Source organism: Herpailurus yagouaroundi, unplaced genomic scaffold, assembly GCF_014898765.1.
Source record: "Herpailurus yagouaroundi ecotype Mexico unplaced genomic scaffold, PumYag 77, whole genome shotgun sequence".
Classification (NCBI taxonomy): domain Eukaryota; kingdom Metazoa; phylum Chordata; class Mammalia; order Carnivora; family Felidae; genus Herpailurus; species Herpailurus yagouaroundi.
This window is the reverse complement of record NW_024412388.1, coordinates 30038875-30053920: the sequence shown is the minus strand read 5'-3', so window position 1 is coordinate 30053920 and position 15046 is coordinate 30038875. Positions and strand designations below refer to the sequence as shown.

General features: G+C 49.8%; 1 long non-coding RNA gene across 1 annotated transcript in view; it reads left to right on the top strand.

Moving 5' to 3' along the window:
• Positions 1-15046, top strand: part of LOC121026890 (uncharacterized) — an 86738-nt gene that overhangs the window by 32873 nt on the left and 38819 nt on the right. The window contains exon 3 of the long non-coding RNA XR_005788482.1: positions 10452-10582. This is a non-coding gene — a long non-coding RNA (uncharacterized LOC121026890). The remainder of the gene's footprint in view (positions 1-10451; positions 10583-15046) is intronic.

Sequence of the window (15046 nt, the reverse complement as noted above, 5' to 3'; positions counted from 1 at the left end):
GGTTTTTTCTTTCTTTCTTTCTTTCTTTCTTTCTTTCTTTCTTTCTTTCTTTCTTTCTTTTTTTTTTTGAGAGAGAGAGAGAGAGAGAACCAGAAAAAGAGGGAAAGAGAGAATCCCAAGCAAGAGAGTCTGATGCAGGGCTTGAATTTACCAACAGTGAGATCATGACCTGAGCCGAGATTAAGCGTTGGACACTTAATTGACTGAGCCACCCAGGCACCCCTCCTCATAACTCTATGAAGTAGATACAATGGTGAACATCAGCCCCACTGCTAGGTGAGAAAATTGAGGCACAGAGATGTTAAGCGATTTGCCTAAAACTGCATAGCTAATAGGTAATGGAGTTGGGATTGAAAACCAGATTGACTACATCTTTTAACTATTGCACTAGTGTAACAGGCACTGTGAGAAGCACTTGGTATATTTTTGTTGGTATTCTCCTATTTATAGAGATAAGAAAACTGAGCTACAGAGAGGTAAAACAGTTCACCCAGAGTCACCTGGCTTGTGAGTAGAGTCAGATCTGAACCCAGATGTCTTACATCAGCACCTGGGTTCTTAACCACTACCCTCTCAGTAGTTACAAAGATTTATGATAAAAGTCTAACTTCCAAACAATTGAGAAGAACGAAGGGTAAAAAGAGATTGTGTCTTTTTCCTCCTCCCCATTTTTCCTTTCTGTCTTAGAATTCTGGAGGGAGCCAGGTCAGGCAGGACAGACATTTGCTGCCTCAGCCGGGCAGAGGTGGGGCTGGGGCTGAGACTGGAGGCTGGGGTCAGAGTAGACCTAGTTGGTCCTGGACCTGGAAGGACTGTCTGTTGGTGGCTGCCCACAGTGGGAGGGGCCTTGTCAGTGTGATTGGAGCCCTGGGGGACCTGGCAGGTTGGGCAGGTGGTTGATACAGAAACACCATGGGATCCGGGAAGTGGGTGAGAATATGGCTGTCCAGTGAGGCCAAAGAGGGATCTTCAGGGAGACCAGTGAAGGCCCCTATGCCTCAACTTTCCTCAGGGAAGCTTCTAGAAAAGGCAAGGAAATGGATTCTTCCATAGAGCCTCCAGAAGGAACCAGCCCTACTGACATCTTGCCCTTAGCCTCGTGGAACTGACTTCAGACTTCTGGCCCCCAGAGCTGTGAGGGAATGAATTCGTGCTGTGTTAAGCCATCAAGAATGTGAGGTCAGTTATTAGAGCTGCTGTAGGAATTGAATACAATCCGTCTTTTAGGTGCCTCTTCAGTTTGTCCTCTTTTGCCCCATTCTTGCTTCCCCTCACGGTCTCATCCGTACCTGTCCCTTAGTCCCACAGCAGACATCCTGTGATGGCTTTCATGACCCATATTGACAGCAGCCCCTCCTACTCACAGCCGAGCCCCAACCCCCTGATGTGACATTTGGTGTCCACTAGTTTCTGGCCTGTGGTTCCAGCTTCATCTCCTGCCTCGCCTTTGTGATTCGGCACAGCCATTCTTGACCTGGGGTCCACGTACTCACTCGCTTCCTCCCCGCTCGATTTTTATGACTAGCTTCAGAAGGTCTGTGAACCTCCTGGAATTCAGAGCAATATTTGCCACGCACACCTGTGCTCATGTGTATCTCCTGGAGACAGGATCTACAGGTGGCCCTAAGCAGGTTCTCATGCCCCCAAGACAATGACATGCTGGTGACAGGTTCTTGTTCCCAGCAAGCATCATGCTGCTTCACCCAGCACCTTACTCCATGTTCCATCCACCTGCAGTGCCCTTCCCCCAGAATTCTTTCATTCCATTCATGTCTCTGCTCTGTGCCCCCTCCTCAGAGAGGACCCCGGGGGGGGGGGGGGAAGCAGTGAACAGGAGGACCCTCCCTCCCCTCCCCGCCCCCCGGAACACAGGTAAGAACTCTTCGCCCCTCCCTCCTGAATCTGTGAACCCCAAGGGAGGGACCTGGGGGGCTAGAGTTCAAGGTATTTTCCCAAAGGACAACATTTTCCTCCCTAAGAGAAATTCTGGCGTCAGCCGCTAGATAATAATTTCCCCACCTCATTACCTAAACCATAAACCTGGACGAAATAAATGTTACAATGCTGGTATTAGAGCTCTGCTTTGGGAGCGAAGAGAATTGGGTGATTAGTTCCAACCTGGGGAATTATGGCAACTCCACGGAAGAAATGTCGTTTGAGCCATTTCTCATTGGAGAACGGGAAGGATTTTCAGAAGGGGAAAAGCAAGACAGAAATGGGAGGAAGAAAGGCGCGGGGGGCAGGACAGTGCTTGGCGTGGGGGCCAGTGAGTTGTCTTGTGGTGGCTGAGCCTTTGGGTTCTTGGAGGGAGCTGTGGCCAAAGAGGTCACCCTGTGGCCTCATCGTGGGAGTTCTGGCCTGGGTTCCGAGGAGCGTGGGCTCCTCGGTGAGGCGGTGGAGAGCCATCACCAGGAGAGCAGTAGCCGCAGCTCTGTGTCTTGTTTGCTTTGATATTCTCGTCACCGAACAAGGTGTGCGGTGCCTAGTAGGTGCTCGAGAGATGCTTTGCCCGAGGGAGTGAGTGTGTATGGGAAAGCTGACTTCGCGGGAGGTGAATTGAGTTGGGAAGAGGCTAAAAATGGAAGCACCAACTGAGAACAAACTGAGGGTTGATGGGGGGTGGGAGGGAGGGAAGGGAGGGCGATGGGTATTGAAGAGGGCATCTTTTGGGATGAGCACTGGGTGTTGTATGGAAACCAATTTGACAATAAATTTCATATATTAAACAATAAAAATAAATAAATAAAAACAAAAATGGAAGCACCTACGAGATGCTCTCCCAATAGTTCAGATGGGAACGATGAGGCTGCCCCAGGGTGGGCACGGGGTGGGGAGTGAGGAGCACGCAGGGAATTATCACGGGAAGGACGGACAGGACTTGTTGCTTTTGGGGTGGGGGAGCGGTGGGGTGGGGGAGGGGGAGAGACTGGGGCAGGCTGAGGTCTGTGACCTGTGAGGGGTGGGTGGTGGCGTCATTCACCAGCGGGGACCCAGGAAGAGGAGCACGTTTGGGGATGGAAGGGTGGAGAAGAAAATGAAGCCTTAAGGAGGCTGGTGTTCTGAGTTTGCTCAGGTGTCGGATGCACAGGGTGGAGTTGGTGCAGGGAAGGCAGGGAGGTGGCATTGTCGGGGGTGGGGGGTGGGAGGCGGACAGTGGTGTAAGTTTTACAAGTGATTCAGGTTATGCCTGCCCTTCCCGGTCTCTCTTCAGAGAACACTCTGAACGGTGCTTTTCCAAGGGCGGAAACCTCATTTGTTCTATCTCAGAACAAACCAACACCAAAACCAGCTGGAAGCAGCTATTTTTCATCCCTGTTCTCAGCCACCAGCTCCTCCTGGGAGCCCTCATCCCGTTATCTCTCAGCTTGGCATGACCATCAGTTTGGACTGGGACAAGGCACTGTATCTCATGGAGATTTCCCTGATATGCTATCAGCAATGGGCTTTCACTTCGAGTCACTGTGCTTCGAAATGTCCATGAGAGGACCAGGCCAGCCTGATGGCATGTTAATTATTTGGAGATCTTGAAGGCATTTCTAGATCATAGTTAAACTATGAGGTAACCCCTAATTCCTTATCCTGAATCTGCCCCAAGAGCCCCAAGGCAGTGCATAGGGAGAAATCATAGCCATTTGGGGGGCATAGACAAAAATCTTGGGGGTTTTAGAGGGGACTGTGGTTCAAACAATTTCCCTGGGGTAACCCTGGGTATGAGCTAGTGATTTGCTTTTTTTCTTTTCTTTTTTTTTTTTAATTTTTTTTTAACATTTACTTATTTTTGAGACAGAGAGAGACAGAGCATGAACGGGGGAGGGGCAGAGAGAGAGGGAGACACAGAATCGGAAGCAGGCTCCAGGCTCTGAGCCATCAGCCCAGAGCCCGATGCGGGGCTCGAACTCACGGACCGCAAGATCGTGACCTGAGCTGAAGTCGGACGCTCAACCGACTGAGCCACCCAGGCGCCCCACTAGTGATTTGCTTTTATTCGTATTCATCCATCCATCCATCCATCCATCCATCCATGCATCCACTCACCCTTTCATTTCACAGATGGTCACAACAGGCCCATGCTAGGTATTAGGAACACACAGGTGAACAAAATGGACTTGTGTATTTTGTTGCTCAGGCAGAATGAGTAAATGAGTAAACAGGCCTTTATAGCACTGAGTACTGAGATGTCAAGTGTAGATCTGGCAGGAGACGGGGGTGGGGGGGTGGAGAGAGAGAGAGAGAGAGAGAGAGAGCTAGGGACCAAGGGGTGAAGGGTAAAGTATGCTCCATAAAGAGGACGCAACAGGTACAAAGCCCCAGTGGTTTGGGCAGTGTGAGGTGTGAGAGAAGGAAGCATGATGAGTTCAGGAACTCAATATGACTAGAGTGTAGTGGGCACGTGCACGTGTGTATGTGTGGGTATGTCACGCCGGGTTATGTGTTCATAGAGGCACACCCACTCGAACATGCATATGCACACATATGCATATACACACACGTGGACTAGTGTGTGTGCACACCTATGTGCATGCACATGTGGCTGTGCACACACATATGCACACATGTACATGCATGTCTGTGTGTGTGCCTGTGCGTGCACATGTACCTTGGGTAGGGGGACTGGAAAGAGAGGAAGCTGGATAATGTGGACAGGGAGATAGTTATAGTCTCTTTTCCTCAAAGAATTCAGGATTTAGGGGCACCTGGGTGGCTCAGTTGGTTGAGTGTCTGACTCTTGATTTGAGCTCAGGTCATGATCCCAGGGTCATGGGATTGAGCTCTGCTGTGAGTGTTGAGCCTGCTTAAGATTCACTCCCTTTCTGCCTCTGCCCCCTCCCCAGCTTGCGCTTTCTCTCTAACAAAACAAAAAACAAAACAAAACAAAACAAAAAAAAATGTACTACAACCCCCATCCCTCTGCCCCAAACAGAATTTAGGGTTTAAGTAACAAAAGCCAGGAAGGGGATTGTTTTGCAGGTAAATTTCTGCCCCCTTTCTGGACCTCTTGTGGTCAAACAAAGCTCCCTGAGGAAAGGGGGCACTGAAGGACCTGGCCACCTTCATGGCACGATTAGATGGAGCCCAACAATACTCACAACGTAACCACTCAATACATTAGTTTGCCCCACACCCCTATCATTGCAAAAGGAAAGAGTTAAAATATTCCTGGTTCCTAATTTCAACCCTTGCTCTTGGGTTGCATGAAGACCCATCAAGTGGAGCTCAGAGAGCAAAGGTATGTCAGGTCTCTGCCCCAGGCTGTTTCTCTCAACAGAAGAGAATGATGTTGCTAAACAGAAATTTTCCAGGCCAGTGGCTGACAACCCAGTCGTGCATTTGGACAAAGAAACAAACGCAGACCAAGCTCCTGCTCTGCTCCAAGCACGGCTCCTGCGCATGCAGGTTAATTGTTTGTGTTGAACATTTCCTCCGGAAGACTGATATCTTAGCGGGGAGCAGAAAAGGGAGGGGTCATGCCACTCAGCCTCCCCAGCCAAGCTCAGAGGACTGACGGTGGCTAATCCCAGGCTGCCGGTGAAGGTTGGATGGTGGCCCCCACCTTTGTCTTGAGAATCAGAGCCCCAGTTTCCACCCCCCAACACTATGCCCACCCCCTGAGCACCAGGGTGTCTAGCCCTTACTCAGCCTTTCCTGGCACGTGTTCTGGGAACTCACTTTATGGCAGGCCCTGTGGGAGGCCAGTGCTGCCTCCTTGGCGTTGCTCTCCTTGAAGAGATGGGGGAAGAGGCATGTAACCAGCTAAGTACAATATAGCATGACAAATGCCATGGTGGGAGGATGGTAAGGTACAGCGCCAGGAGGTCCAATGACAGTATCAGCAATACGATCTCATGAACACTTATTTGCAGTAGGTATAGGCTGGAGGTTGGGAGTATAGCAGTAACGATAGTTAGTATCTATTGAGGGTTTATCAAGTGCTGGCCATTGGGCTTAAACTGCTTACATGAATGATTTTATCTAATCCTTAGACACGATCCCATGAGATACCTGTAATGGGCAAATTAGTGGCCCCCAAAGATGTCTACGTTTTAACCCCCAGGACCTGTGAAAATATTGTCTTATGTGGCAGGAGGGACATTACAGATGCGATTAAATTAAGGATCCTGGGGCGCCTGGGTGGCTCAGTCAGTTAAGCTTCCAGCTTCAGCCCAAGTCATGATCTCACGGTTCATGAGACTGAGCCCCACGTTGGGCTCTGTGCTGACAGCTCGGAGCCTAGAGCCTCTTCAGATTCTGTCTCTCTCTCTCTCTCTCTCTCTCTCTCTCTCTGCTCCTCCCTTGCTCACGCTCTGTCTCTCTCTCTCTCTCAAAAATAAACATTAAAAAATAAAACATAAATAAATTAAGGATCCTGAGATGGGGGGATTATCGTGGATTGTTTGAGTGGGCTCAATGTAATTACAGTCATCCTTTTAAGTGAATGTGGGAGGCAGAAGGGTCAGAGTCAGAGCGCTTCCATGTGAGAGGGATGTGGTCGGCCATCACTGGCGGAAAGGTGGGTATGTTGTATGCTTCTATTTACATTTGGAAATATAGAGTGTATCTAGGACTGGCAAATAGTTTCATAGTCGAATAAATAGTCTGTAACAATTGCTGGGAACACTGTGTTGAGAAAGATTGGACGGCTGTGTTGGAGCGATGATGTGGTACTCAATTAGCAATGTCTGGCTTGGATGTGGAAAGAAAGAATGGGGCATGTTTGTTGGCTACTTGCCGTCCTGTGATCGCTGCACTCTTACACAGATGAGAGAAATGGGACCCAGGTAAGGAAACTGACTTGCTTCAGGCCTTCACCTGTCCCATAACAGCTGCATATCGCTTGTGGTGACCACATACTCCTTCCTGTCTGGAATGCTGGTTTAAGAATGGGCATATCTCAGGGTGCCTGGGTGGCTCAGTTGGTTAAGTGTCCGACTTCAGCTCAAGTTGTGATCTCACAGTTCAGAAGTTTGAGCCCTGCATTGATTGGGCTCTGGGCTGACAGCCCAGAGCCCGAAGACTGCCTTGGAATCTGTCTTCCTCTCTATCCTGATTGCTCTCTCTCTCTCTCTCTCAAAAATAAATAAACATTAAGAAAAATAAGAATGGGAATATCTCTGTGCCATCAGATTCTTCTAAGTCTTGGAATCTAACACCCACCTGCGTGGGCTGAGGGCCATATAATCTCTGTCCCAAGACTTCTGTGGTTTTCTGTCAGAGCTTCTCCAGTTGAGGCTGGTCTACTGTGAGGTAGTGAACTGCTTCCCAGCAGCTCGGGAACCATGCAGGGAGTGCTGGACTTGGTTAACGGGTGTGGGTTACTACCTAGACAAAGCGCTTGGTTTTTCTGGGCCTTGGTTCCTCGTCTGTAAAATGAGACTGATGATGCTAATCTTGCAGGTGGCCAAGAAGATTGCACGTGATGACTACAAGTGGAGATGTCCAATGCAAAGCTTAACACACAGTGGTTGCTTAATAAATATTTAATTAAAAAAAATCTTAGGGTGCAGTGGAGAAGAGCGTGGGCTTTGGAGTCCAATCCTGGCTTCAGCTGAGTGTTCATGGGCAATTCATTTAATCCCTCCAGGCCACAGTTTGAACTCTGTCCTGTGAGGTTAACAGTGACAATGGAATGAACACCACAGGGCTGTGGGGACCTGTGCTTGGGCACCGTGTATAAGGCACCTAGTCCTGTCCTTGGCATATTGTGCGTCTCAGTAGATGTGAGTGCCTTCTTCCTTTTCTGGTCACTGGAGGAGTCAAGTGAGGCTTTAGAGAGTCCAAAAGCTTGGATTTGGTGACCTTTGACATCCCTCTTGTTTCTGCACAGAGGAAACAGACAGGCCCCTGAGCTCAGCCCACCCTCCCCCAGCCTCTCTTGAAGTCATAGCTTGCCTGGCTCTCCGGACCTCAGTTTTCCTCATGGCTTCTGTTGAATTCATCCCTACTTCCGGTGTTCCAGAGTCTCGAGTGAGGCTTCCCTGAGCTCCCCTGGGCACCATAAGGTCCAGCTGGGTCAGGTCAGCCCTCCCCACGCAGGCACTCAGAACTGGATTATGGGGGGGGGGGGGCAGCAGGGCAGATGGCAGCTGTATAAGGGGCATCACTGGAACTGGAAAGTGATGGAGAAAAATCGCATCTTCTTGAAATCCTCTTGGGAAGAGGACAACGTAGGAATACTTTGGTAAGCTGCTTGTTGGTGGGGCTGAGACCACAGGTGGAATGCTGATAGAACAGATGGTCTCCAAATTGTCATCTAAGGGGGCTGGCCTGGGTAACTGCAGGGCTTTGACTTTGGGAGCGAGGAATGCAAGCTCAGGTTTCTCTTTTTTTGCTTTGCTTTCACATGGTACCTGGTTTCATGGGGGTTGAGAAGAGAAAAGAGGACATTCTTGGTTGAAGGTGGGCATAAGCAAAGGCCCAGAGGCATGGCCACTGGTGGAGGTCTCATAATACATAGCAACCACCAGAGCTAGTATAAGAGGGTGCCAAGATGGTACCCCATTTTGGCATATGCTCTAAGACAATCAAGAAATCGTTCTCCTGAAAACGTTTTTCAAATGCTATGGCATTTCTCCCCAGTGACCCCATCCATAGAGTGGGGTGTGTGTATATATGTGTGTGTGTGTGTGTGGGGGGGGGATTATCCTAAGCCTAAGTCTAAAAAGAAGACCTTACCTTGCCCCTGGAGTTTGAGACACAGTGCAGTGGTGATCAGCATGAGCTTAAACATAATTTACAGCTGCAAGGCTGGTAGGAGTGGCTGTGACCACACTGAGCTTCCACAGGCCAGAGGGGTGTGACCAGGAGCCTGTGTCGCATGTAGCAGGGACATTTGAAAATAGATACCACCTGTAATGGTTGACTTTGTGCTTCTCCAGAGAACTCTGACTAATATACCGTCCACAGGGCTTCCTGCCAGGGGTGAGGCCATCTCAGCAGAAAAGGCTGGAGGGGTACTGGCTGGAGGTAGGTTTGCAGGGGGCGGTATATGGGCCATCCATATAAGCATCCACTGGGTGACCAGTTGGATGACTGGCATTACCTACATCGAAGGGTCTGCTCTTTCGTGTTCCCAGTGAGAATCCATGGATCCCATGAAAGCCACTCACTCAGGATGGTTTGTGAGAGAAATAATCATCAGGAGATGGGACATCTCACAGGCCCCAACAGCAGCAGGCCTGGGGAGGGGTCTTGAAAGAGAGGCAGGAAGCCAGACCCATCCTCTCTCCATCTCCATCCTGTGGTTCTTGTGTTGCTCTCTCTGTGAGGTGACTCTTCGCTTGCTCATCATTGTACCTTGCCTCAAAATGTCTTCTCCGTTTGCGGGCTCAAGACTGTCTGCCTACTAACTGTCACTTGTGTCTCTTAGTTCAAATTTTCAAGAGAAATCTGATTTGCTGATGGTTAGCTAGTGGCCTGTGTCCTCTGCGTCAGGAGCTCCCTTCCTCCTCGACAATAAGCAGAGGCTGGGAGGTAAGCCCCACCTTGCAGTGGATGGTGCGTGGGGCTTCTCTCTCCCAGGGCTCTGAGTGGAGCAGACTGAGTGCACAGAGCAGGTGAAATGTGGCAGGAAGATTACCAGTGGTCATCAAAGGGCCGGCGTGGCTGCAGCCTGCAAACCATGGAAGGTGGTACTGAAAGATGAGGTTATGGAGGGCATTTGAAACTAGCTTGCGGAAGGTCTTGAATGCTGCGTCAAGGAGTTTGAACTTTAACTCCTGTGACCAGGACCTGCGGAGTAACACTTATCACCAGCTCCATCCTCAGGTCACTGCCAAGTGGCCCATTTACCTGGCTAAGTAGTACGATTTGAAGGTGGCAGATAGCTGGGGAGTGCTCTGAAGAATGTGCTTTTTTTGATGGACGCTTGAAATGATGCTCAGGCTTTGGAATGATTCACTTCAAGGACTCTTGGCTTTTGTATGTTTCAACTCTCAATTGCAACACTACACTAATGTGGTTTTTTGCATTGAATTAAAATTAATCTAATACTTGACAACTCTGGCTGGACGCCTGCCAAATATGGAGACTGGAGATGCTTCCTGTAAATTCTGCCACAGAGGATTCTTACGATTCAGGGAACATCCCATTTATCTCACTGCTATGCACTCCTGACCCTAATTCTCTAGAGATTCCTTTCGTAAGATCCTCTTGCATAAACGTGAGCGTGTTCCTTGGCAGTTACTTTTTCAAATCTGTATAATCTCTGGGGACCAGGATCATCTGAGGTGCAGGGAAAGGGTCATTTAGATGAACCAACTCTGCTCAAAGTCAGTCTTGGATTTTTTCCAGTAATAATCTCTTTCGTCATTAATGGCCTGCTGGGTGAATCTTATTACATCTCCTTAAAATAATTTAGATGCTAATATCTCCCATTGACCATTATGTGGGGAACGCAGGGCTGGAGGTGGTGGTGAGGACTGAAAGCTGTCTTAATTCTATGCTCCTTTTCACAGCTGGAGACTCTCGGCCGATGGGCTTGGAAAGGCTGCCTTAGCAACCAGGATTTTCACGCCTTTGCCCTTAAAATGCCTTTGATCGCTGTCCCAAAAGTTCTACTTTCCCAGATGAGGAGCCAGGAATCTGGGTGAGCAACCCAAGGGGATTCTGGGTGAATATTCCAAGAGGATTGTGGGTAATCAATGGAAGCGCAATTGTATTTTTGATCAGACGTGAGCTTGAGGGTGGGCTGGGGGAGGCATGAAGGGAGAGGAAGGACCTGGTAGTCAGGAGGTTTGACTTCCAGTTCTTGGTTTGTTTATTTATTTCTATTTATTTTTAATTTTATTTTTAAGTCATCTCTACACCCAGTGTGGGGCTCATACCTACAGCCCTGAGATGGAGTTGTATGCTCTACCCATTGAGCCAGCCGGGCGGCCTCCAGTTCTAGGTTTATTATGACTAGATGAATTCCTCCCTCCCTTCCTTCCTTTATTTATTTAGCAATGATTGATGCCTACTCTGTGTTGGGTCCAGTGCTGGTTCTGAGAAAGCAGAGACTAACAAGCCATCATTCCTGCTTCAAGGAGATCATAGTTTGCATATAACTTTCTCCTTCTTGGGTGTCAGTTTCCTTATCTGCACAAGGAAGAGGTTGGAGAAGTTTTCAGAGTGTTCTTCCAGGGTCAGTGTTTGGGGACCATAAGAGCACCTTTCCTTTGGTCTCCTTCACTATGATCCCCCATGCATTGCCTTGGGGGGCCAGGGATCGTGGCTTGCCATCAGCATCTTGCTCTTGGGGAGCTCAGGGTCAATTGGAGCAGTGTTACATGGCCTGGGGGTAATTGGGCCAGTGCGTGTTTGTGCAGAGCCCCGTGACAAAGCTGAGGAGGGAACAAACTGCCTTGCTTAGAGATGGTGCTTGAAAGGATTCCCAAGCTTCATGGGTCCCGACCTCTAAGAATGCCCAGAAAACCCCAGCCTGCTTCCAGCTGAGCCTTTAACTCTTTTCACTGGATGGAGGGTTTGTGTGGCTCTTTCTAACTCTTTGGAACTCGGTTTCTGATTCAACCCTGGAGAACAGGCTGATTCTGCACCAAGGTTCTTGATGGTGAGCACTAGGGAATATGCCACCACTTAGAAAGAAAGTGATAATGCTGTTGACATTTTCACAGAAATATTTCTTGTTGGGTGCTCGAGAGTGTGCCAGTGTTGTCTTCTTAGAACAGGAGGAAATGTGAGGTGTGAGTATAAAGCTTGGTTGTGTAGCAGATGGGCCCTGCCAGCCAGGGGGGCGGGGTCAAGATGGCATCCCAATATTGTCCTGAGGGTGCTATGTCCCTGGCTCTGTCTCAGTTCACCTGTGGGGACTCCAGGTCTAACCGATTCATCCCAATATATCCTGGGAGTTCCTGGCTGTCTGGGTTTGGGTTCCCCCAGAAGCAGAATCTGAGACAAGGTGTATGGGTGAAGCCTGTCGGAGAGGTGCACCTGTCACCGCGAAGAAGCGAAACTCAAAATGCATCTCCTAGTGGGGGTTTGCCTGGATTCTGACACACTTTGTCTCTGATTTTTCTTCTGGAGCAATACATACCCACATTTAAGGGAATTATTATAAGGACCGACTGGACCTCACACATTGTGGGAGTCTCTGTAAGGCTGTGATCGCTGTGCCTGATACTGGAGGCTGAAATCCAGCAGGCAGACAGGAAGGGAGGATGGATGGAGAGTAAGGGACAGCAGAAATGAGCTGGAACCCTATGAGAACTCTGGGAAGTTGGGGTCGGTTCTTGTTGCCCCTGATGGTGTGGGGTGTCCTGCAGAAGCCAGGGCCCCGTATCACAGCGCTGAACATGTGTGCATGAGCTGGTGGTCAGAGAAGCTGAGGGGAGGTCCAGGGAGAGTGCAGCAGGTGTGGACCTTATGCCAACGGGGCCCAGTCACAGAGTGTGCGAGCTCCAAAATGGCTGTGGCTTCCCTGCTGCCCTCCCAGTCTTCTGCAAGAATTCCTCTGTGGCCCACATTGGCCGGAAACATCCAGGAAATGGAATTCTGGGAAGTGTAGTTTCACTTAGCCAGTTGCCCCATTACCAAGTCCCCAAACAGGGATTCAAGTCCCAGTAGTTTATTCAGGAGCTGATCCCAGGAAACATGGGTGGGGGACAGGGAAGGGGAAGGATGGCCAATTCCACTGTGGGCACCTGGAGCCTGAGCCCCCTGGGAACTCTGGGAGACAGTCTGCCCACGTCTCAGAGCTATCTCGCTTCCTGGCTAAGGAAACTGGGTATTGTCTCCGTCATCAGTTGAGGGCTGCTTCCAGCCAGAGAGAAGGTGTTTGTGCAGAAAGTCGCAAGTGTTTGTGATATGCAGCCTTTGGGGGGCAGTGGGGCTGCAGGAGGCCATGCTGGGAGAGCCCTCCTACACGGGAGCGTCACTTCTGTGTTCTCAGCTGCCCAATGTCCCTCCATTTCCTTTACTGTTCTGTCCTCAAAGTGGGGCTGATGTGAGTTCACCCTCAGGCATCACGGAGATTTTAGGGCAAGAGTTTAGTATGTATCAATGTGTCCATGTCTGACTGTCTCCTGGACCCGGCCAGGCCCGGGAGCCGAGCCAGGGACGTCTGCCGGTGGACACAGTTGTGTTGTTTTCAGAACCGAACCTCTTTTCTGAGCGAGACCCACTGCCCATGGGCTAAGGGTGCACTCTGCTGGGCAGATCGGGGCTCCCCTCCACTCAGGGGGAGCAGAACCACAACTCAGTGGAGACTTGGGGTGTCAGAGCCCCTTAGAATCTCAGCATATTAGAGCTGAAAGGGGCTCTGCCCAAGTCAACCTGCCTTACACCCTCACTTCACAGAGGAAGAAGTTGAGGCCCAGAAAGGAGGCGGATCCTCCTGGGGTCACACAACTGTTTCATGGGACTCCAGGCTGAGTTCAGGCCAGTTGATTTTCCATTATGTCGTGCTGTCTACCAGGACTAAGTGTCTGAGTGGCTGTTCCATCAAGAGGGAGCTCATCACGGTTTTGGAAGTCTCTATGCGGCTGACTTTGAGTCTGTTTCACATCCTTGCATTACAGCCAGACCTTTCTTTCCCTCCTGTGCAGGTTCACAGATGTGCCCTTACGGACAGTCCCTCCAAACAAAAAGGGCAAAGACTTCAGACTTGGGTAGTCTGGGGTCAAGTTCCAGCTCTCTGCCTGCGTGTCTCTGGGAAAATTACTTAAGCTCATGTGCCCCATTTCCTTATCTGAAGAAAGAGGGTAATAAAATATACTTCTGATGCCTATTGCACGGATTCAGTGTGTGGATATGCACAGAACACTTGGCCCAGGCTTTCGGACATAGTAACTGCTCAGTAAGCAGTGATGGCGATCGTCATAACTGTTGTTGACGTCAAGGCCGTTTGTCTCTATTATAGGGGCAGCTGATTGTGCTGCCTGTGTGAGTCTGTCTTTTTTTTTTTATTATTTAAAAAAAAGTTTTTGTTTATTTTGAGAGAGAGACACAGCATGAGCAGGGGAGGGGTAGAGAGAGAAGGAGACACAGAATCTGAAGCAGGCTCCAGGCTCTGAGCTGTCAGCACAGAGCCCGATGCAGGGCTCGAACTCACAAACCTCCAGATCGTGACATGAGCTGAAGTCAGATGCCCAACTGGCTGAGCCACCCAGGCACCCCTCTCAACACGATGTATGCTATGATGCACTGAACCAGTCTCCTGCTGGTGATATGCCAGCTATTTTCTGTTCTCCCTCAAACATATGACAACACTCTTCACCCTTTGTATCCTCTCTTGACTTCCATGGACCTGTCAGCAGGCTCCTCTGCCTTAGAGCACCGTGGGTTACTGGGGGTGGCAGAGAGGGGGGCAGAATGCATTGCTCTGCCAGCTGGAAGACCCTGACGAGTAAGAGAGGGACAGAATGGGCTACATAAGACTGTTCCTGTCTTCAACCCACCCATCCAGGTGGGGAGGGAAAAGGGCCTAGCACAAAAAAAGCCCCAAAAGCAAAAGACAAAACAAAACAAAACAAAACAAAACAAAACAAAACACCCAGACCAAAATAAAACACAGGACTATTTAGATAGACTTCCTTTGTGTAGAACCAAAAGGAATGGGTAAGAAAAAAAAAGCCATGTAAAAAGAGCCACAGTCACACGCCTCATTTCATTTAATCCTTACGACCAACTTGTGAGGCAGGTGATGCTATTGATTCCCACTTTACAAGTAACACAGAAGCTCAGAGAAGTTAAGCAATTTGCCAAAGTCACACAGCTAGTAGGTTACAATGTTTGGACCAGAAGCCGTGGCTCCTGACCCCAAGTCCCCCCCTCTCTGCATGGATCAGGGATGTTTTCAGATGTTTGAGGTAAGGTTGAGGAAGATCCATAGTGGGGTGGGCCAGACTCTTGACAATTCTCAGGCTCCGGGTGACAGGGAAAAGTAATGGCCGTGAGCAGAACTGCAAACCCTGCTCTGTGAGGGAGCCCATGGGAGCCTCAGCGGAGCCACTGCACTCCCCGCGAGCCCCAGTCTCACCTCTCCCAGTTTCCCCGCGTGCCCCTGTGCGCCGCCCACCTCCGTGCCTTTGCACCTGCTGTTCCCCCTTCCCAG